At 46.4% G+C, this 24,214-nt stretch overlaps 1 long non-coding RNA gene across 9 annotated transcripts; it reads left to right on the forward strand.

The window, feature by feature from the left end:
* Nucleotides 1-5,567: 5,567 nt before the first annotated feature.
* Nucleotides 5,568-22,415, forward strand: LOC114212541 (uncharacterized). Of its 9 annotated transcripts, none has more exons than XR_015768394.1 (5): nucleotides 5,568-6,328; nucleotides 10,021-11,640; nucleotides 18,534-19,003; nucleotides 20,652-20,820; nucleotides 22,142-22,415. It is a non-coding gene; the product is annotated as an uncharacterized LOC114212541 (long non-coding RNA). The 9 variants fall into 9 exon arrangements; XR_015768392.1 differs by lacking the exon at nucleotides 5,568-6,328 and having other exon boundaries at nucleotides 8,288-11,640; nucleotides 18,534-18,752; nucleotides 18,879-19,003; XR_015768395.1 differs by lacking the exon at nucleotides 5,568-6,328 and having other exon boundaries at nucleotides 8,288-10,585; nucleotides 11,504-11,640.
* The last annotated feature ends 1,799 nt before the right edge of the window (nucleotides 22,416-24,214 follow it).

The raw sequence follows: 24,214 nt of genomic DNA on the forward strand, positions 1-24,214 counted from the left end.
ATGCCTTTGCCTAAAATGCCCTCCCCCACCCTCTTGTTCTCCTGACAAACACTCCTCATCTTTTAACCTTAACTCAAGCTTCACTGCCCTATAAGCCTTTCCTGATATCCCAGGAAATGCACGCACTTTAGCTCCGATATGCAAAAATACATTACCACGTTTCTCTTCTCTATATGCTATTACTCCTGCTAATGACAGGAGCAGTGGAGTCAGGATCCCCCACCTTGCCAGTTAAAGGTAATACAATCTCTTTAGGTTGAAAGCTGTCACATTCAGGAAGATAGGGAAGGTTTCAAATCCTCATCAGACAGTTTCTTTCCTTTCAGAGGAACTCACGCGACCCCCAGCACTTCACAAGATGGCACCCGCATGCAAGGAAATATAACGCCTCCTTGCAGTGAGGTGACATGCGTCCATCTCCTCCCTGGCTGTGCTGACACGTCACTTGCCTTATTAAGCTTCTGAACGTACTGAACTCGTAGCTGCTGAGATAATGGCTCGTCCAACTTGGTTTTTTGGACGCTGTGATGATACCAACTGCTGAAATCCATGACCTCTGGCATTGTCCCCACGTTCTGAAGCCTCCTCATTCGGAGCCCAGGGGAACCTTCCCAGTCCCTGGATTTTTGGCCCATTAGCAGCCCTGCTCTGAGGCGTGTGGAGCTTCTGGGCGTCCTCAGTGCCGTGTGCAGGCTTCGGACACCTGCTAACTGCCTCACCCTCATAAATTTAGACCCATCCTCTGCCAGTGCTATTCTGTTGTTCTTGCGTCATACCGGATGTGATTATGTGGTGAATTGCCCCCAGATAACACCCAGAGAAACAAGGAATCTGCCCCAATGTTCATGGTTGCCTCAACCCTGCCTGGCTGTTCCTACACCCTCTGCCAACACTGAAGAGAATTGCCTTTCCTGACTTAGAGGAGTTACTGACACCAGTGCTATTCAAAAGTTGATGTGAGTATAGGGGCACCTGGACGGCGGTTAAGCATCTGCCTTTGGCTCAGGTCATGATCCCAGGGTGCTGGGATCGAGCCCCGCATGGGGCTCCCCGCTCAGAAGGGAGTCTGCTTCTCCCTCTGCCCCTCCCTCCCTGCCCCGCTTGTGCTTTCTCACTCTCATTCAAATAAATACATAAAATCTTTATTTTTTAAAAGTTGATGTGAATATAGATCACCTGAGGATGCTATTAAAATACAGAGTCCAATTCAACAGTTCTGGACCGGGGCCTGAGAGTCAGCATTTCTAACAAGCTCCCAGGTAACGCTAGCCGGGCTTGCCGATGACCACTCTTGGAGAAGCAAGTCTGATCAGTCACTGGATTGTAGGTGCTTCCCCCACACTCCTTCCCTGGCACAATAATAGCAGACAAGGTATAGGGAAAGGAAATAGGTGAGCAATGGGAAAAGATGTCAGAAGCTCAGTGCCCCTGACCGCCACCATCTTTCCCTCTTCCACTCGAACCCCGCGGCTTCTTTGAGATTCATATGCTCTACCAATTAAAGCCATTACTTCTGTATTTGAGTATATGTGTTTCTCCCTAACTATACTATAATTTTCTTGAAAGTGTAGAGTAGAATTCCCAAACTGGTGGTGACAGGCTGCATATGGCCCCACAGATGTTTTGTTTTACCATCACAGTGTTTTTAAAATATATGAGTCGGTTGCCAAATGCAAAGCGCTGATTCTCAACCCTAACTGCACATTACAATCGCCTGGAAAACTTTCCAAAAATGTCAGTGCCTGAGTCCTACCTTCTTAGAGATTCTGCTTTAACTTGTCTGAGAAGGGTCCCAGACGTCAGAATTTATTTTTAATAAACTTTTCATTCTAGGACCGTTTAAGAGTCACGGCATTATTGCAGATAGTACTGAGTATTTTCCTATATCACACGGCCGGATTTCCCTCTTAACATCTCACGTTGTTATGCTACAGTTGTTACAATTAGTGAACCGTATTGATCCAGTATTATTCACTGATGTCCTATTTTATTCAGACTTCCCTCGTCTTTCCCTAGTGATTTTTTTCTGTTCCAGGATCTCATCCAGCTTACCACGTTCCATTCAGCTGTCCTGTCTCCTTAGGTTCCCCTTGGTCATCACAGTTCACTCAGACTTACCTTGGTCTTGGGTCATCTTGATCGTCCTGAGGAATACCGGTCAGGTATTTGTAGAATGTCCCTCCCTTGGGATTTGTTTGATGTTTTTCTCATGATTAGACTGGAGTATTTTTTTTAAAGGTTTCGAGGTTATTCTGAAGTCCAGCTAGTGTTAAAAAAAAAAAAATCCTTGATTTTAAGAATGTGAAGAGTTCTCATGAAAGTTCAAATTCTGGCTTTCCTTGACATGTGAGGAGATGTGCAAACATTGAGACTGTGGTCTTTCCTGGACATGAACGACTGGCCATGAGAAGTGCTTGCCAGCACCTTCCAGGTCTCCACAAGTCACTTCACTAGTGACCCTCAGGTCACCACCAGTGTAGACCGTAACTTCATCTCTTCTGCCTAGCTCCTAGCATGTGCTGGCGCAAAGCATGCACTTGATAATGTTGATTAAGGCAATAAGTAATTGAATGAATGAAGGAGTGCCTAAAGGGAAGGACACGCAGTTCCTGAAAACGGCAAATTCGTGTCTGATATCAGCAGGTTAAATTATTGGGGCAAATATGGCCGGTTGATTTACTCAACATTTGTTCGAACCTACTACATCTGATAGGAAGCTGGGCTTCTTCGTGGGACACTAGTCCTGACACATGCTTTGCCCAACTCGGAAGGAGGAAGGAAGCCACATAAGGAGGAAGCCACGCACAGGGAGAGGACTTTTTTTTTTCTGGCAAGCCCAGTCGTGGAGACATTTGGTGATTCTGAGACCAGCAGCATCCTGATTGGTGCAGAGGCCGCATGGTTTTGGGGGCCTGGAAGCAGCAACCAACTAAGCAGGCCTGTCCTGCAGTGTGCTTCTGGGAGCTGTTCCCCAAGCAGAGCCTCCCCAAGCCTGCGTTTTCATCTGCCCAAGACTTTCTCCATAAATTTACAGGATGGATGAATTCTGTTATCTTCATTTACTCGTCTTGATACAATAATTGGTCAGAGACTGCTAATTGCCTCGCCAGTACTCACTCTGTTCTTCACTCGCTTCTATATTTGGGAAGCATAAATATGTCATGCTTTAAAAACATATGCTCTATCTCCCTGTTCCCTTGCAGAATGAATGGCTGAGGAGTAGAAATGGAAGACTTGGCACAGGGCTTCTGGGAAAGCTCTTGAAAGGGGTCTGCTCAGCTGGCAAGTACTCCCTCGTCCTCTGTCCATCCTCCGACTTGGATGTGATGTTTTTAGCACCCACAGCCTCTTGTGAAGATGGAAGCCACATGCTAAGAATGGCAGAGGAGAAAGCCAGACAGAGGCTGGATATTGAGGCTGCTGTGGTACCATCTTATCGGCCCTTGACCACCTGCCTCCAGCCTTCTTCTTGTTTGAGAGACAAACAAAATTGTCTTGCTTAAGCTACTATGATTTGGGGGTCCCACTTCCTAAGAGTTTAAAGCTCTCCCTTAATAATATAAATATAATGTAACAGGATATCCAGCTGGAAATTAGATGTTTTGAGTGTTTTTAGCTCTAGTAAGCCAACTTAGCCTTTTCACGTGCCCAGTCTAATCTCTTTTGAGACACTGAAGTACATTCCTCCACCTTCAGAGCCAGTTTAAGATCTCCAGATGCTTCTCTGGGTAGCCAAGCAAAGACATGAAGGATAGCTCTATAAGCCGGCAAGGGGATTCCAATCAGCCCTTTTGTGTTTTTCCAGATCCAGAAAGGGAGCCCTGGGGAGACACTGAGGAAGGGAAGGCAGTCAAGCTTCCCTGGATTCAGTTGCTTACACAGTACTTCCTAAATATTCACGGTGTATCTACTTTAAGCCGTGGAACTGTCTAGGCATTGAGAGCAAGCAAGGAATGAAAGATCAGGTCTCTCTCCTCTGGGAGTGTGCACTCTAGTGGGACCTCTGCAAGGAAGCTGAGCTGTGTTACAGAATGTGTTACTCTACTCGTGTGACGAGCAGAGTGTGAGGCACTCAGTCCTGTTCACGCTTTAGGGAGACCATGGGAGTGAGCTACTATTATCTTCATTGTATGAATGAGACCAGTGTTCACAGAAGTTAATTATCTTGATTGGGCATGGTAAGAAATCAAAGTCGATCCATCTGACTCTAAGGTCACATTCTTTCCACTTCACTATTCTGCCTCCTCCATGCCAGCCTGCAGTTCCAGAGACGTTGCCAGTCTTTATCAAGCAAATCTTGCCAATTCACATCACAGCCGTATCAGTCATTTCACGGGCCGAAGGCGGCTGTCCAGCTTGGAGGAGGGCACAACAGCTGTATGAATCCAGGAATTTAGTGGGCTTCAGGAATATCTCCAAGATTCTATCCCACCAGAAGAAATATTTGACAGTGCCATAAGTTGTGGGTTTTTTGTTTGTGGTGGTAATTTACATGACCTGTTCTTGCTCTGGAGGGGGTTTAATGCCAATTACTGCCTCCCTACAGAAAGAAAAAAATATTGTCTCCTGTCATTTTCACCAGCTCAATCTTTGACTTGACCACAGGGTCTTCGGCAATATCTACCAGTCAATGGGAATGCACAGACTAGGGGAAATTGGAGAAGAAAAGGAGTTGCCAGAAATTCTTTCCAGACCACTGGGTCCTCCTAGAACTAATTAGCTTGAGGCATGTAGGAAGAGAGAATGTATGTCTTATGGTCAGTAGGAGTGTGGGCTAATCACCAACTGTGACTCTCCCCAGGCCACGAGAACTTACTCCCTGGTCAGAATCAGTTGTGCCCTCTGCTCTACCCCCCACACTGGGAATGTATCTCTAAATTTGCCCTTCCCACCGTTCTGCAGCCTCGGTATCTTGATGTCTTTTCATCTCTGTCTCTGAATTCTTTCAGTGTTGGTGGCAAAGGACGTAAAAATTAATTCAAATGGGCTTAAGCCAAGGAAGAGAAGAAAGAAAGTAAAGGGAAGGGGAGGGGAGGGGAGGGGAGGGGAGGGAGGGGAGGGGAGGGAAGGGGAGGGAAGGGAAGGGAAGGGAAGGGAAGGGAAGGGAAGGGAAGGGAAGGGAAGGGAAGGAAAGGAAAAAGAGGGAAGGAAGGAAGGAAAGAGAGAAAGAAAGAAAGAAAGAAGAGAAAAGAAAAAACCATTGGCTCATAAAATTGTAAAGTTTAGGGCTAGTGCCAGACTGATTTGGCCTGGATCCAGAGGCTCTAATAATATCTTCAGAATTCCATTTTTCTCCATCTTAGCTCTGCCTCCCACGATGTAAGTTAGGTGCTATGTGGTAGGTCCTGGCAATTCCAGCTCACTTCATTCTTACTGTTAATAATCCCAAGAGAAAGTACTTTTCAGTGCTTCCAGTTTAAATTCTGGCTTTATTCTGATTGGAGGAGCCCGAGTGACTCAGCCATCTCTGAACCCAATCACCAGCTAGGGGGACTCAGTGTGGTGATTGGCCAGCCCTGAGGCACCTGCTGCGTCCCTGGAGCTGGGGGTGGAGACTCTCCAAACCACGTGGGCTGAGCAAGGGTGGTGGGAGTGGTTCCCTAAAAAGAAATTCATGGAGTTATTACCAGAAGAAAAAGTGGATTGGATAGTAAGTGACCAAGAATAACATGGGATCCTCACCGCCCAACACAGCGCTTGGCACATATAGGAGCTTAGAAGTCTTTATTCAACTTATTGTTGAAGGAGGAGGTGCTGCCTGGGGCAGACCTGTGCTTGGAGCAGTGCCCTGCCTCAGGCACCCGGTGGTATGGGTAAGTGATGCCCGTCTTGGATTTCTTTTCCCTTTGGCTCCTCTTCTCTGTGTCCTGACTCCTCAAGCTGCACTTGAGGCTGGATAATTTCTTCTCTCTCACAACACGTCTTCTATTCTCCAATCCTGACCAGTCTATGCTCTTTCCTCTGAGGTAGAGCTCTTTGGAAGGCAACGCCCATGTCCTCCCGGCCTGGTCCACAGAACTCAACTGGACCTGAGCTGTCCTGGGGGAGACACTGATTGCGCCGGGTGCCTTGCTTCACCAGGATGTTGGACGGGAAGGAAAAGAATTCCAGAACTGATACCTTATCTTCTAGGTGCCCCCCTCCATCCTCTTCCCAAGCAGCCCATTGCCTCTTTTCCACAGTGTATCTGGCTGATACCCTGAGAGGAGGACCAGTGGTTTCTTCAAGACGGCAGCTGTTTGTATTTCAACAAGTTACGGCTGCACTGGTGAAGTTTCATCTCAGAGTATTGTACTAATTGACCAGAAAATATTGTGCCTTGGAAGCAGTAAGTCAGTAGCTAAGCTCTGTATAGTATCTGTAAGAAGACACACTTAATTCCATGCTGCTGTGGTTTGGGGGGACCGTGTTCCACTACTCCCCAAAAGAACTGGCAGCTGACTGAATCTTCTTCTATTTTAAAGCTCAGATGCCAAGTTAGCGTAACAGGATGTTGGCAATCCTCTTTGTTTTCCTACAATAATTAATTGTTCCTATCTTCCTAATCAATGCATTCCTTAAAAATTTTACATTGTACATAACAATGATCCATCTTTATCATAGAAAGTGTGCTCCACAAGATAAAATATCCAGTTTCCCATTTTCATCACCCATAGGCTTTTAAATAAACCTGAAATTTAAGACACTAAATGTAGATGTGTATTCCAATTGAGGCATCATACATGAACCTTGGAGTAACTAATAAACTTGTGATTTCTCATGCATTCCAAATAAGAACCTGACAAAGAGGATGGGGAAGTCACTACCCAGGATAGGAAGATTTAAAGAGCACCTGATGATTTGTCTTAGAATATGACTTTCGCACACTCAGAGGAAATTGAAAGTGAAATATAGTGTTGTTTCTAATAACAGAAGTATTCTGTATTTGTGCAGTGCATTTCATCAGAGGATGTTGTAAGCCTTATCTTGGTAATCTTTAAAACCACAAGGGGAGTGGAGTAGGCGGTCAATGACTCCATTTTACAGATAAAGAAATTGAGGCACAGAATAATTGGGTTTCTCAAAGTCACATACATCAGAGAGGACGCTGGGAATCAAGTCCACTTTCAATTCTCAGTCAGTCCAGAATTTCACCTACTCCTATTTTTAGAAGCTGAGACCCACCCAGCTTGGCTATTAACCTTTGTTCTACACGCTGTTGTTCATTGCGTCTTCCTGTTCTCGTTTTCTTCCCGGCTCTTCCTGACACTAGAATTTTTTTGTTCTAATCCTTAGTTGGCTCTCAGTATAAATCGATTTCCCGTTTGTGTTCCTGAAGCTCATGAGTGCATTTATTTTACTAGCTAAAAGACATGAGCCAAGATTCTTGTGACATACATTGAAACGCAGTTGATAAATAGAGCACAAAATGTTGCAAAATCAAAATACAAAGGTTTACGGGTGCCCAGCATACAGGTTTGATGCTGTTCAGCACCGATTTCCAGGAGGCGTATCTGCCCTACCCTGATGGAAGTCTAAGTTTGATAAATTTATTTTTTTTTTAGCCCGTGTTACATAACTATTCATTTCCCAGGAGCATAACTTCCCTTAGGGGTTATAATAAAATGTCTTTGCAATGCCTTGTCACGGTGAGGCTAGAGGAAAGTTGAATCTTTGGGGTTTAGATACACTTTTGACGGCAATAAGTAAAATGTTTGCAACAATTCCTATGGCGTGCACTAAATCCCAGACTCTTTCCTGATCTTATCATTTGTTCTTGGAACATATCACAACTCCCCAGAGGGGAAGCATTTATTTAGCATTAATTACCTTCTAGGACGCATGGTATTCTAGGTGCTGTCTCCCGAATCAGAGAAGTACTGTGAAAACCAAGTCCTGAGAATAAAGAGTCAATATTTGATTAAGCCTTTGATAGGAGGGTAGAGCATGCTGGTTAAGAGAGTGGGCTTCATAGAGATGTGGATTCGGGGCTCAGCTCTGCTGCTTTGAGAGTCATTTGATTTCCTGTAAAACAGTGCTGATGATACCCACTTCCTAGCGTCCAGGTGAAGCCAAAACAAGATGAGGTATGTAAAGTGCTTATTATACTCAATGAATAGCAACTATTTGAAGATATGTTTCAAAATAAATAAGGTTAGGGGTGCCTGGCTGGCTCAGTCGGTAGAGCATGCAACTCTTGATCTGGGGGTTCATAAATTCGAGCCCCACACTGGGTGTAGAGATTACTTAAAACTAAAATCTTAAATAAATAAGGCTACTCATTGCCCCGTGTGTGTGTGTGTGTGTGTGTGTGTGTGTGTGTGTGTGTGTGTGTGTGAGAGAGAGAGAGAGAGAGAGAGTATTCAAGGCAATTTGTCACTAATGATTGGCGATAACTTGACCTCTGCAAAGTGTTCTGTTTATTTTATGTACATTGGCATATGTCAGGCACTAAGTAGCAAGTCACCAGGTGTCCATTTATAATTTGAATGAGTACAGGCAGTCTGGTTCTCTGGTCTGCATGTGGTAGAGCTTTATGCTTCTGTAAGAGGAGAGAATTGATTTCCTATCTACAAAGAGGAGGGAGACAGAGTTCCTTACACCTCCTCCAGGGTCACAGAGAGGGAGTGGTGGATCTTTGAAGATTAGAGAACTTCATTGGTTACGTTTTCTTAGATAGAAAACCTTTGTAAGATGGGATGGAATTGAACTTAACTATTTTTGCAGGTGATCTAATCTGAAGCTCCAGGGTTAGGGCACACAGGAAAAAAAAAAATCTCACTAAAAACTGAAATAGAACTGAAGTTTATTAGGTGTCCTTTGACACCACCGTGACCCTAGGTGGCTGAGCCAGAAGGACTTGGACATGACCTAAACTCAGTTTCTCTTCCATCTCCTCCTCTGTCTGGTGCAGGAAAACCCTGTGACCCATCTGCACTTCTTTACATCCAGCAAGACAGCTGGAATTACTAGCAGCTGTCCCTAGCCTGTCTTAGCCTAGACAGACCAGCATGTGGAACCCATGATTGGAGCTCTGAGCCTCCCTGGCTTCCCTCCAGGCTCACTCGGCTACAGGTGTATAGAGCCCTGCACATTCCCTGCAGATCAGCTTGCTGGTGCTCACAGCATGGAAGGAGCTCGTTAGCAATTCCATTTCCTGTGTGAATGGGGCCAAGGCCACGGTGTTCTATGGGTGGGAGTCAGCTGCAATCAGACCCATAACCAGCCCTAAGTCACTGACCCCGCCCCCAGCCCGCCTGCCTGTGGACAAGCAGCACCATGACACCCCCATCACACGGCCATCACCACCACTGGGAAGCAAGTCAACCGGACTCCTTCCTGTTGGGGGAAAGAGGCACTCCTACTAGAGAAAGACTCTCAAACGATCATTACTGGGAACAGTGATGCCCCATGTGTATTAGGAGTCAGGTAGGAAGAGTGAAGATGTGGAATGATTCGGGAAGAAGGAGTCGAAGAAAAAAATATGAGGTTATGTTGGTTAGCTATGATCATAGTACTTTTTTTTAAAACCACAAAATGTATTTGTGTGTACATGAGGGCCAAAAAAGTCAACTAGTATCTATTAAGCAACACATAATATCACAATATGGAGTTGGATGTGGTTGGAAGTACATTAGAAGTATCTAAATTACGCCCATCTTTTAAGCCCTGACTTAAGTATCCTGGCTTCTAAAAGCCAACGGACGCAAGAAGAATCTCTGCCTCCTCCAATTTTCATTCTATTTATTGTCTATCAAAAGATTCCAAGCTTTGGAAGGCCGCAAAATTTATTGAGGACAAAAATCCAGCAGAAGCCAGTATGGAACGCAGATCTAAGCGGAGGGACTCTGGTAGATAGAAGTGGGGATAGGGTCGCCCTGTCATCCCTCTGTGGACAGCCTGAGAAACACTGCGGTGTTCTAGAACACCATTTGAAAAGTGCTTGCCCGTATCAGTTACTTGGCAGTTAACTGCGTGCATTGTCTGTGGATTCTTGTTTTTTGTTTTTTGTTTTCCTGATTCTTGTATGTTCGTTCCCAGATTACAGATTTCTAAAGGGCAAAGATTCAAATGGAAGAGAAGTGAGGGCTAGGAGTCGGGAGCCTGGCACCGCCACTCACCAGACCTTGCACATAAGCCCACTCAGTGCGCTGAGCCCGCAAAGGCCACACCAGACCATATGTAAGAAGTGTGACAAAATTCCCAGTTTCTCACGATAGTCATGGTTTGCACTTGCTGGAGACATTAACCTCACTGATTATTTTTAGGACCCCTTTCATTCTCAAAAGTCTCCCAATTTGGATGGTCAATCATATGACTTCTCTCTATATAAGGCCACTTTTCTCTCTCTCTCTCTCTCTCTCTCTCTTTTTTTTCCCCACTGCAGGACTTTATTTCCCTCACACAGTGACGCGTTGCCACGGTCCTATTGTTCTCACATGACAGGAGCAAACCCAAATTTGTTTTCATCTCTTAAGGAATTGAGAGTTGTGTACAAAAACCTGACATAAATTAAAAGGGTGAATAAATTTACAGTTGTAAATGCAAACCGTCTTCCAACTCCAGGCAATTAATAACCCACAGTGTGCTGGTGGGAAAACATCAGGTAAGAAAGGAAAGCGGGTCCTAAAGCTGGGACCTTCCCAATCCTGTCAGACCGGAAAGACGGAAATGACAACTGGTTCAGGACTCTTGCTAGCCTCTGGAGAAATTCTGGAACAGGCAGCTCTTACACATTAATACCCTGCACAGAGCAAGAACCTCACAGTCTCGCAGCTTCTCAAACGAACGGATCTCTCTCCCAGACACACGTTCTCCCCCTCAGCCGTGAAGGGACTGAGCTGCATGGACGAAGGGTTTAAATCTAAGGCATGTGCAGGGTATCGAACATACACCAAGGGGACCATTAACCAAGGGATACAGGGTCAAGACCAGCAGCAAGTTCTGCAATCTAGCACTGATACCAGATACAAGCGTCAAGGACCAATTTCTTTTCAAAGGCGTATTCCAGTTATTTTTTTTTTTAAAGATCTTACTTATTTGTTTGAGAGAGAGAGAGCGCACACGCACGAATCGGGGGGAGGGGTGGAGGAAGAGGAAGAAGCAGACTCCCCACTGAGCCTGGAGCCCAACGCGGGACTCGATCCCAGGACCCCCAAGGTCATGACCTGAGCCGAAGGCAGACGCTTCACCGACTGAGCCCCTCAGGTGTCCCCAAAGGCGTCTTCCAGTTATAAGGCCACTTTGTGATTCATGATGCTGTGCTCGTGCCCCCCCCTTACCCACTCACCCCCACCCTAGGATCTAGCAGAGGGCGAAAGACACAAAAGGGCTCGATATCTATTACATTCGTTCAGGATAAGACACGGTTATTAACCCAAAGGAGCTCAAAACCTAATTGAGGAGATGATGTACACGTATGAAGCCTCTTGAAATCAATACAAGCCAGGGTGGGGGGCAGTGGGTACTCCACGAGATGGATGAAAAGAGCCCCAGGCCGGATCCCATGTGCTCTGAGTTGCAGGCAGGCAGTCCCTTCGTGGCAATTAGATTTTAAACATCGGAGCCAGGGAGAGAAGCCAGGTGAGGAACGGGCAGGACCAGACACCAGACAGACCAGCATGTGGAACCCATGATGGGAGCAACAGCGGTTATGAGGTGGTGAGTATCAGGGAGGCAGGGGCTGGGCTTGGGTGGGTGTCCGGGGGTGGGGGGGCGGCATTCAACAGTGATCCAGGCAGGCATTTGGGGTCAGCGAGGTGCCTATGTGGAGGGACCAACGGCAGTGAGGGCTGTGGTAGGAGAGAGCCAGGCGATGGGTCCTGGCAAGGCCACGCAGTCTCTAGCTCTCGGGAAAGGGAGTCCTGAGGTGAGAACAGGGCTCAGCAGTTTAGGCAGAGGCTTTCTGAAAGTCGGGCGGGGGGAGGGGATGCTACGCTTTGGGCTAATTCAGCTCCGGACATGCGAGGATCTCAGCGGGCGGGTGAGCCCTGGAAGAATGAGCTGAAAATTGGCAGTGACCAAGCAAGAGGGATTCATTTGGCTTTGGGCATGGCCCCAAGGAGAGGAGCCAGCTGTCCAAACCACAGACGAGGGTCTGTCATGGGTCGGTGCCAGTGTTCAAATCTGCCAGCAGGAGCCTGATCCCTGCCCCCTCCTCCGAGAGGTAGAAGCCAAGCGAAATCCACTGGGGCAAAATCCCCCAAGTTATGGTAGGTCACCAGGCCCGGCACAGCTTTCCCAGCAGCGATTCCAGTAGGTGAGGTTGAAGGCAGACCTTGGAAGCATGTGAAATCTTAGACAGCAAATCCAACACTGGGTCATAAAACAGGAGTTTGACTGAGACTAGGTTTTGATTTAAGAGCCCCATGGGAGATCATGAAATGAGGCAAAAGGGGTGAAGACTGGAGGGTCAGGGAACACGGGACACATCTCATAGCAACTTCATGACAAAGTGTGAGCCCCCGATGGGGGTCTCACATATAGCAGTCCCAAGCCATTTAAAGGGGAGCGGATGGTACATGGCAATAACCATCTCCAGGTCGAGATCATGAAGGTAGCCAAGCAGGAGGCAGGCACACGGTTCACAAGACTCCATCTAGCATCTGGAGGGAACAGGTGCAGCCCCGGGGGAGAGGAGGTAGGCGAGCCCTGGGCAGGATGCAGGGGTCTCAGCAAAGTCGACTGGGGTCAGGGTGAGCTTCAGTCCCAGGAGTAAAAGTCAGGATCCAGGACAGAAGCACAGCCACAGAGACAAGCCACATGCACGTGAGGTAAGAAGGAAAACTTGAAAGTGCTGGACCTACCCCAGCCCTACCAAATATCGGCCCGGGGAAGCAAGACCGTGTGATGGTGGAATTTGGTTGGTGCTCTGGACTCAGACGAATTGGGGTTTTAATCTTGATCCTACCATTTGCTGGCTGTGAGATCATCAGCTAGTTAATTAATATTTCTGAGTTGTGGTTGCCTCATCTTTAAGATGGGGATAACAACATGTACTTGGCCTGGTTGCATGAATATTAGGTGACGTAATGCGTATGAGGCACCAAGCTCCCCAGTGCCCACCTCCATTATAGATGCTCCATAAACAGAACTATTACTACCATTAAGACTAAATCCAAACCACACCTATGGGAAGGGAGGCAAATGGGACTTTTAATACACGGCCAGGCTGGCCCAAGGTACCCCAGGAAAACAGATGGTGCTCAGCCTGCAGGTTGAAAGCTGGATGATGCTGACACAGGCAGGGACTAAGAGTGGCCTTGGTCCTGTGGAAAAAGCAAGGGCTCGATTTCTAAAAACAGGTGTTCAGGTTCGGAGAAGGACCAGCTGTGAGGTGCTGACTCACTGGCCCTCATTTCTAGCTCAAGGAACACTGAGCCTACAGGCAGGGTCCAAACACCCCTTGCAGAAAGAAGGAAGGAACATGGGATTAGGCAACCGAGCAGCTCATGACAGAGAACGAGTGGACACTGTCATCCAAAAAATATCCCCTCTCCTTAGATTGAGGATCCATGGTACCTAAAATTCCACCATTATATATTCATTCCTTTGAATTAAATATCCTTCTCCCCCAAGCATAACTGTTTAAATGTAAGCATTGCAGGACATGGAACACATTGGCTCACTCACTCATAACTCATGTGTCCAGGCCTCCATCTGCTGAGAGCCTGGAACTCCCCCAGAGGACTCACATGGCTCTTGACCTTCCCCAGATACGGGGCAGCCAGCTCAAGGGAAGGAGAGGAGGCATTTTTAGGACTATGAAGTCTTGGGAAAGAATCAGGAAAAGGTAGACGCTCACACGGTGTTTGTTCTCTTCTTTCTGCTGACATTGGGGTTTCACGGGAGCTAGTTTATACATCCAGTTCTGTTTTGTGGATCCGAGGGTCCTAAGCGTCTAGGGAACTACAGGCATCTGGATATGGAGAAGATGGTCTTAGAAAGGTAGGGAGAGGGACGCTGCATGCACAATTTCCCCTCCCTGGGGCCCCAACCCCCAGGATCTTCTTCCTTTGGTCTCCAGCCTTCCTCTGAAGGAGCTAATACCTATAAACCATGGACATAAAGCTGCTAAGGCAGCTTCGAATTTAGGCACCAACAGTGCATTGGAAATGTATGTGTGTGGCTGGCTTGCCATGTGTTTGACCAGTGGTGGGCAATATATGGTAACCCCTTGCTCCACACGGCTCCTTCGAGCCTTCAAGATGTGGCCAGTCCGAAATGAGATGTGCTGTCTGTGTACAATACACACCAGTTTGAAAGATTGTGACAAAAAGGGAAAAGAATGTGAAATGTCTCTTCCATATTTTGTACGTTGATTACCTGTTGGAATGATCATACTTGGGATGTGTTGGCTTAAATGAAATCTATCATTAACATTAATTCCCCTATTTTTTCTTTACTTTTTGGTGGGACTGCTAAGCATTTTAGATTCCATACCTGATTCACATTAGATTCCTACGGGACAGCACTGTTTTGGGTGAATTGATGAGTCAGTTTTGTTCGAGGGGCCCCAGCTCCTGAGGGACCGGCCACCCCCACTATGATTTGTCAATTGGCTGGTCACAGAGGGGTCAGCTTCTGTGGTGAGAGGGAGGGTGATGGTTCTAGGCAAAGATCACTGAACATTCCCTTTATCCCTTTTTGGATCCGTCAGGGAAGTACTGTCTCTCTTCTCATCAGACACTTACCCTCACTTAGTTAAGAAGCTCTCCGAGTCCTTCCCCTCATCACCACCTTATGGTTCCTCCCTGCGTTGAGAAACGGACTCTTTTTTTTTTTTAAGACTTTATTTATTTGAAAGAGAGAGAGAGCATGAGCAGGGGAGAGGGGCAGAGGGAGGGGGAGAGGGAGAGGGAGAAGCAGGCTCCCCATTGAGCAAGGAGCCTGACGGGACTTGATCCCAGGACCCTGGGATCATGACCTGAGCCGAAGACAGGTGCTGAACCAAGTGAACCCCCCCAGGCACCCTCCCTGAGAAACAGAAACTCTTAACTCCCTACTTTTTCACCAGCTGGCCCTATGGAGGGATAGGGTCTCCATGAAGCATCTTGTGCTTCTCTGTCTTGGTGAGCTCAGAACTCCATATTAAGACCCTCTCATCTCGATCAAAAAACCTGTCCTTGCTCCCCCTCTGAAACTAGAAAGTTAGTCCTTGATTAGATTAATAAGGACACAAGCTTCACCTGATCTCTTTGCACATTTATGTGGCATCTACCATACGCCCAGCAATGAAGAGAAAAGCTAACAAAACAGACACGTGGCTCTGCCCACCACATTCGATGAGCCCATGGCTCCTTCCTTCTTGAAACGCTTGCTTCACATGGCCCCTAGGCATGACTTTACCTTATTTCTTCCTGTTTTACCGCCCAGGCCTTCATCCTCTTAACTAGTTCCTCCTGGCCCTGATCTTTGAATATGGGCATTGCCTCAGTCTTCAGACCTCATCTGTTTAACTGTCACAAAGTCCCCAAGTTATTGCTCTGTTCCAATGGCAAGTACAATCTGGGTGCCGAGAACACTTCATCTTCGTGAACTGGCCTGGTCCCAACCTCTCGCTTGCACCCCAGACTCAGAAATCCATCCCTCTCTCTTCAACATTTCCACTTGGATGTCTCCTAGGCATCTCAAATGTTACATATCCAACGCTAAGTTCTGGTTTCTCCTCCAAAATCTGCTCCAACTTGGAATACTGAGACTGCATCCTCCGGTTAAAAAAAAAAAAAATTGAATCGTCCTTGATTCGTCTTCCTCTCACATCCCACTTCTAATCTGTCAGCAAGTCCTATCAGCTCTCCTTCAAAATATATCCACATTCTGACCATTCTCTCCATCCCAACCTCCACTCCCTTGGGTCAAGCCACTGCACATGGGGGATTTTTATGCTGGTTTCCTACTGAGTCTCCCTGCTGCTATTCTTGCTTTCCCCTGCTGTCTATTCTCAGGTCAAAAGCCAGAGCAAGCATTGAAAAATGTAAGTTGTAGCCTATCATCCCACTGCTCAGAACCCTGCAAAAACCTCCATGCCTCTCCAAGCAAAATCCAAAGTATTTGCTGCGTCTGCCAGGCCTACCGTGCTCTCCGCTTGCTGTCTCCCATGCAGCCACTCCAGCCTCCTTGCTTCCCCTGAGCGCATGAGCCAAACTGCTCCTGTTTCAGAGGCTTTGAATTTGCTCCTGTCTCTATGCAGAAAACGCTTCTCCCAGATATCTGCATGGCTTGCTCCCTTGCTCCCTTCAACTCTTTCTCTGCTCAGATGTCAAAGCAGTACCCCGGGGGCGCCTGGGTGGCTCAGTCAGTTAAGTGTCTGATGTTTGGTTTCTGCTCGGGTCATGATCTCAGGGTCATGAGATCCGGCCTTGTATGGGTCTCTGCGCTCAGCATGGAGTCTGCTTGAGATTCTCTCTTCCCCTCCTTCCCCTTCTGCCCTTCCCCCTGCTCATGCTCTTTCTCTCTAATAAATAAACACAATCTTAAAAAAAATAAATTAAAAAAAAAGCAGCACTCTGCACCAGACTTTTGTATCCCCTAATTCCTGCTGGATTTTTCTTCCTGGCGCTCATCACCATCTGGTAGGTTGTATATTCACGTGCACGTTTATTGCCTGCCTCCCACTGGAATGGGAGTCCTCTGACAACGGGGATGGTGCCTTTTGGTTCACTGCTGTCTCTCAGCATCTGGGACAGCCCCTGACACATTGCAAGTGCTCAAACAACACTTGTTGAGTGCACGATGGCAAAGAAACGGTTTTCCCTCATGAAGAGTATGAAGCAGACACTAACCACATACAAGAATAAATACACACCATTACAAATAGTGCTGTGAGGAAGCTGACTGGCCCAGTGAGGGAGAACCTACTTTAAATATGGTGGCCAGAGGAGATCTCCTGGAAACAATGGCATTTAGGGTAGGATTAGAAGGGTGGGGTACAGCCAGCCCTGCACAGGGTGGGAAGACCGTTTGGAAGGAGAGAAAAAACAAAACAAAACAGCACATTCGAAAATCCTTTAGCAGGAATGAGTTAGACATCTTCGAAGACGGGAAAGGGGGCCAGTGGGGAATGAGAAAAATAGGAATTGCTGTTGAGGAGGCATTCAGAGGCCAAATCATAAAGGACCAGGTGGGCTGTGGTAGGAATTAGATTTTATTCACAGTTTTGTCTAAGACTCCACATGTTAGTAACACGTTGAGAGGAATGTCTGAGGTGGCGCCGGGAGATGGCATTTGGGCATCTGGACCATTAATTTAAGCTTCTGCCTAAAGCTTCTCAGGAAGGGAGTGGCCTTTACAAGGAGAGAGCAGACTGGTCCTCCTACAACAAGGCTTCCAAGACGCCATTTACCATGCAGGAAGCAATAATGTCCTGCCTCTATTGGAAGCAGCCCCCAACTGCTCCGCCCTTATGTTATTTCATCCCTCTTTAATTATGTAGCCAGTCCGAGCACGCACGCTGACAAAGTACACATGACATTTCCAGTGCAGTTGGCCTAGTTCCTGTTCTCTTCCCTACAAGCTCACAGCTGCCCCTGGGCCTTTGCTCATGCTGTTTCCCTGGAAAGAAATAGCCTGTGCCTCATCCACATTGCCCAAACCCAGCTCTAGTCCTAAAATAAACACGAGGTCAGATGTATAAGCTAGGACCATGATTTCAAATTTACTTTGTTTATCACTGCAGTAGGCTGAATGATGCCTTCCCCTCCCCTGCAAAAAAAAAAAAAAAAGTTCAGAGAGGCAAGAATGGATTTTCCCCTCCAGCCTCCGGAGAGAGGGCGGCCCTGTGACACCGATTTTGGATTTCTGGGTCTCCAGAACTGTGACGGAATAAATTTCTGTTGCTGTAAGCTACCAAGCGTACGGTAATTTGCTACAACCGCCACGGCAAATTAATACAATTACCTTGCTCTTTACCTGGGCATCTTGTCCCTCGGGTCACTGCTGCTTCCTGGCTGGCTTTCCTGGGCATTGCTAGGTTCCTCCTGTCCTCGCCTGCTTCTTCATGTCGTACGCACTCACACGGACTGCATACTGTTTCCCAGGTTTGTGGAGCTGTTTTCTGCCTCCTGCCCTCTTCATCCTCGAGCCACATGAGCAAGCCAGCCAGTTGCCAGGCACACATCCCGGGTGACCGTCGGTCTCGGCAAGCCAGGGCTAGCCAGGAGGCCAGTTCTGTGACCCGCAAGCGAGGTGGTGGGTGGGGTGTGGACGAGTGGGCGGCTGGAGCTAGTTAGCTTGTTCGGGTTTTAACTCTGACAACACCAGGTGCTTGGAATTGTGATACGGAGAGGCAAAAAACAAAGGTTCTGGGCATCACTGTACCCAGAGCTCTGGGGACCTGCCATGCAAGGAAGATCTGACAAGACCTAATGGCTAAAAAAAAAAAAAAAAAAAGACCTAATGGCTGATGGCTTGGTGGGGGGCGGTGAAGAAAATACTAACAGCAGGTTTAAAACTTAAATCACGGGGGGAAATCAATAGTAGCGCTATCTACCGAAGTGCAAAAAATTAGGAAGCAATGAAAGGGTTTTTTAAAATATTTTATTTATTTATTTTAGAGATACAGAGAGAGAGCGTGAGCAATGGGGAGGGACAGAGGGAAAGAGAATCTCCAGCAGACTCCCTGCTGAGCCCGGAGCCCGATGTGGGCCTCAGTGTTAGGACCCTGAGATCACAACCTGAGCCAAAATCAAGAGTCGGTTGCTCAACCAACTGAGCCACCCACATGGCCCACAATGAAAGCTTTGGAGAGAAAATTATGAAATGTTGAGTCTTAGGTAGGTGGAAATGACCACTGGGAAGGTTGTCTCTTTTGGAAAGTCCCATCCTCAACTCTCTGGTACTTCCAGAATCCTCTGGTTATGTTTTGTTGTTGTTATTTTTGTTTTTTGTTTTGTTTTGAGAGAGAGAAAGAGAGCAGGGGCAGAGGGAGAGAGAGAATCTTAAGCAGGCTCCACACCCAGCATGGAGGCCAGTGTGGGGCTCAATCTCACGACCCTGGGATCATGACCTGAGCCAAAACCAACAGGTAGGTGCTTAACTGACTGAGCCACCCCCAGGTGCCCCTCTGGCTATGCCCTTATTGTAGCCCTGATAACCCTATATCACATATATGGGCTTTTCTGTCTCAGTCTGCAAGCTCCTTAAGGGAGGAGATCACGTCTTGTTGTATCTCCAGCGCCAAAGAGACTATCTGGCACCTAGTAGATGCTCAGTAAATCAACTTGGAAGGAATCACTGAATGAAATTGAGCTCAGATGAGAGGTTCAGGCTGGGGCTGACAAGCTTGGAGTAGGCAGGCCACTTTGAGGTACGAGTTGATGCCATGATAAATAGCACGACGGAAGGGCGTGGCCACCTGATCTGTCATCAGCCGGATGCCACAAGAATAGGAGGTTCTAGCAAACCTGAGTTCTAGTGAAGCACGCTCTTAAACTTTGACCTAACATTCAGGTGTCAGGGATCATAACGATCAAATAAGGAAGAAGACAGAAGTCTGAGCCATGGTCATCCACCCACGGCTTTCTGAAAATGGAAAGTAATTTTTTATTTGCCAGCTGGTTCAAGGTTCATTCACCCTTATCACGGTTGTCACGCAACATTATAGTAAGCATCCGTCAGGGGCATGAAGATATTCTGCATGTGACGTGTCTGACTTCTGGGTACTGGTAATTATATTTTATGCCATACCCAGGATTTGGTCTACAGGGAATATGCTTTTTTTGTTGAATATTGCTACTCCTAAAAAGCGACCAAAAGCATGGAACATTCTTGAAAATGCATTTCAAGCATTTTAACGCTGCCCCTCAAATTGCCAGCCAGATCCTTGTTTCACTTCCTGCAGGCACCAGGATATGGGGGTCAAGTTCTTCTGCATGCCAAAAGAGAGAGATAATAATCCTGGCCGTTTCAGACACTGCTCTTACCTTTGTAGCGTGGACCTATAATTGAATTTCCCCAGGAATTTTATGATGTATTGATTGAACCTAATTAAGCCAAGGACCTGCTCTCTATTATCTGCCTTAGCAGCCTCTACACAGAACTATTCAATTCAAACAACATTTACTAAGCTACTAAGTACTAAGCCATGTGCGGGGCCTCTGCTAGACACAAAGATAAATAAGACATAATCCCTTGTCCACCACGAGCCCTGTAACCCCCGGTCCTGGAACTATGAAGGTTTATATACTGATACTCTTACACAGGAACACTAAGATAAATACTGTAAAAGAAATGTAGAGAACCATCACGACGTTCACCGTGAATTATTGGGTTGAAATGGTAAAGATCCAAATTATTTGTTTGAAATAGTAATGACTCTACGTATAGATTTTTAAGCCCTTGTTCTTAAAACAGAGCCTACAATATACTGACTCACCTGGTATCAGGTACCTCGCTTACTTCCTTCATGATTAACCCTGACAGGTCCTTCTGGTAACTGTCATCTCGTCACTCCACTTCTGGAGTCCTTGTTTTAACATACCCAGAGTGGGGATTATCTCCGAGGGAAATGCAGAAACCTTTTTAGGATGACCCTGGGTAGCTTTTGTTCCTTTCCTTGGCTCTGCTCCGTAGGACATTCGCTATAGCCCCTTGGCAAAGGCAAGGTGGTGCTGAGTTAATACCCTTCGCAACTCTGTCCCACTCCTTCCTGAGCGAGACTATTGTTCCTACAGGTCTCCACCACTCCCAACGCTAGAAGCCAGGCATTCAAGAATTGGGTGAAACCAAGTCTGCAAACAGACATCACTCTACCCTAACTTTTGAAAGAAAATTATGTTTAAGGAAAATCATAGCTATTTTTCTAGAATATCATTTTACATAATCTTGTCAAATAACTTCAAGGTAAATGGTACTCGGTTTTACATATATTTCTATGTGCGTGTGTGTGTGTGTATCCTAATGCCTCTCTCTCTCTCTCTCTCTCTCTCTATATATATATATATATTCGATGTGTGTATGTAAACTTGTAATTTTAAACTTCGTGGTTATTTTCAGAAACTGCACCGCAATTAGAGCCAACTCCAAGTAGGCAGTAAGTGCTTTGATTGCATCACACAGGCTTCCAGACTTAAACTATATGTGTGGTTAATTTAAAAAGAGATTACCATGCTTTCCTCCACATATTAGCCTGAACCAGTCACTTAGCCTAAATCTGAGATACTTTTACAAAATGGGAATATCTGCCCTTCTGAATTTTCAAAGTGGTTATGAGAAACAAATAGGATGATGTTGGTAAAACCACTTTATAGAAAACAAGGGAGTTAGGATTATTATTATTCAAAAGAATCTTCTAGACCTTTGGGTCCTTTGTTATCTACAAGCCACCAGGCAACTCAGCTATCGTGGAGACTGAAGATGGACTTCTTTCTGTCTTTCCATTGAAACTACAAATAATCTTGGACCCAAAACATCTAAGTCCAGAAGTCATTCTACTCAGGAAATTCTAGAACCTTACGTGTCATTTCTTCAACAAGGGTTGTATTAAATGTTCCCCTGTGCCAGGCAGGGCCATAGACCTTGGAGATGCTAAGACAATAATTCACAGCCTGTGTCTAAAGGGCTTGGAATATAGCCGAAAGAAACAGATAAATAAATGCAGTAAAAATTTTATAGGTGCTATCTAGAAGCCTGTGTGGAGAACAAAGAGCAGAGAGGAGGGAGTGGTTGAAGCTAGAGTGTGGGCGGGAGTGTGACAGACTTTGCTGATCGCCTACCTAACAATCCTCCCTTCCCCTCCCCCACCCCAGCTTCCACTAAATAGACTTGAAAGTTAAATACTCCCTTTCTCACCCTCCCTAGCCACTGAGCACCCACGTGACCTAGATGGGTTCAATGACATTAAAGTGTCACTTGGCTGGTTTCTGGGAAAGTGTTGCTTTCTTAATAAAAGGGTTTCGGGGTCGATTGTATTTTTCAAAGATGGCCACAAAAGCATCTCCCACCGGGGGTGCTCTTCTAACAATGTGATTGTAGAGCTCCTCCCGGTAAGAGGCAGAGTCAATGTCCTCTTCCCTCCACCCTGGAGTCAGGTGTTTTTTTAGTCTTAGCCAACAGAGTGCAGGGTAGAGTGATGCCATAGCTCATACAAATGCCCTGCTAGAGGCTAGCTCATACAAACGCCCTGCATCTCCACCTCTTCTTCTGGCATACTTGCTTCTGGAAGCCAGCGGCCATGCTGTGTGGAAGCCCAAACCAGCCTATGCCAGGAGACCCCGTGGAGAGACCGGGTCTAGATGTTCCCGCCGACAGCACCAACCGCAAAGCCTAGGAGTGCGGACGTGTCTCAGTGATTGCAGCCACCTGACTGGACTTCAAGTCTTCCCAGCGGAGACCCCCGACATGGTGGAGCAGGACCACCTTCCCCCATTGTGCTCTGCACAAACGCCCACGCCACCGAATCTGTGCGCATAATAAAATGGTTGTTTTGATGCCACTTAGCTTTAGGGTGGTTTCTTTTACATCTGGACTGAGGATATGCCTGGCATTACTCCTTCTCTCTGCTTCCAGCCTCGATGCTAGGAGCTGAGCAGGGTGGGAGTGGGGGAAATCTCACAAGCCTGTGGTGAAAGCCTGATGTTGATCTTGACGAGGTCGATCTGTTAAACCGACATCTGCATCTATCTCCAGACCTCCTGGAATGTGAGAAAAATTAACACACTTCTGTTGGTCCATAACACTGAACGCCAGACTATCTGTTACCTGGAATTAGAAGTACCCCTGACTCATACATGCCAGCCCTCCTGGTAAGATTTGGTAGATTTGTGGGGGATAAAATTTGATTTTTAAATGTCTCTGTCTAATCAGAATAAAAGTAGAAATACCCTTGTAGCCTGGTCTTCTGAGAAGTCTGGCTGTGAAGAAAATGAGGGAAATGAATTGGTAACTAAGGGGCAAATTTGCCTATGGACAAGTTTTATAGTCCATGAGGAAATATTCAGTAAAGCCATAGAGATTAAAGCAGGAAAGAGAATAATGTCAGCAATTATTGTTACAACTCAACCCTGCTTTGGCCCTCTCCGTCTTCAGCCAATCTCAAAGACTCTCTTGGGAATTTTTAAAAAAATAGCCAGCTTCATGGGCATACAACCTATCGAGTGGCACAAGGGCCTCATGTTAGAAGGACTCCATGTTTGATTTAATGCTCTCCTGTTTCTGTCTTGAAATTCTTAATAATTTTTAAACAAGGGGCCTCGTTTTTATTTTGCAAATAAAAATGCAAATAACATAGTCAGTCCTGGCTAAAAAGTGTTCTGCTCCCACTATGCATTCATGTGCAGTGTTAAGAAACAACTTGGACTTTTACTACCCATGGATCTTCAAGGGCATTCCATTCTGTTTTTAAGTAACATGGCACGTGTTGTCATATGGACATATCCTCAGATGGCCATCAGGACAGTGGCTCTCTCCATCTGGGGAGTTTTCCAGCCCTGTGGAATGACTGGAACCCAGAGAGACTCCTGCAGATCCTTATTAAAACCGTGCCGTTCGGGTCCATGGGTCCTCTGCCCAGGACCTACACCACGATGGTCAAATGCATTAGCAGAGCTGGGAATCGGTTCCTCAGGAACTATACCACATGTCCCCCAGATGACTTGGCAGTTTAGTGGCCCACCGCTGACTAATACCTTCCATATGACCTGCTGAAATATTCCTTCCACAGTAATTATGGAGTCTCTCGTTCATCCTCTCATCTCCCCCAGAACTACAGTTGTACCCATAGAATAAGCTCCAGGTCAATCTCTGGGACGTACTTTGTGGAGCAAAGCCTTGGTATGAAGTCCCTAAAAAATGCAGCCAGTTAAAAGGGGATCCTCTATAGATGGAATGACCTTGGTTGCCACCCTCTTTTTTAATTTTTAATCTGAATACAGTTGACACCAATGTAACATTAGTTTCAGGTGTACAACATAGTGATTCAACAAGTCTCTGTGTTACACTATGCTTATGACAAGTGTAGCTACCACCTGTCACCTTGCAATGCTGTTACAATATCATTGACTATGTTCCCTATGCTCTGTCTTTCATTCCTGTGACTTACTCATTCCATAACTGGAAGCCTGGATCTCCCACTCCCCTTCACCCATGTTGTCCATCCCCCACCTACCTCCCCTCTGGCAACCATCAGTTTGTTCTCTGTATTTATGGGTCTAATTCTGCTGTTTGTTTATTCATTTGTTTTGGTTTTTTTATTTCCACATGTAAGTGCAATCATGAGGTATTAGTCTTTCTCTGCCTG

Source organism: Eumetopias jubatus, unplaced genomic scaffold (genome assembly GCF_037043125.1).
Source record: "Eumetopias jubatus isolate StellerSeaLion01/CBP00866 unplaced genomic scaffold, mEumJub1_p1.0 scaffold_6, whole genome shotgun sequence".
NCBI classification, from domain to species: domain Eukaryota; kingdom Metazoa; phylum Chordata; class Mammalia; order Carnivora; family Otariidae; genus Eumetopias; species Eumetopias jubatus.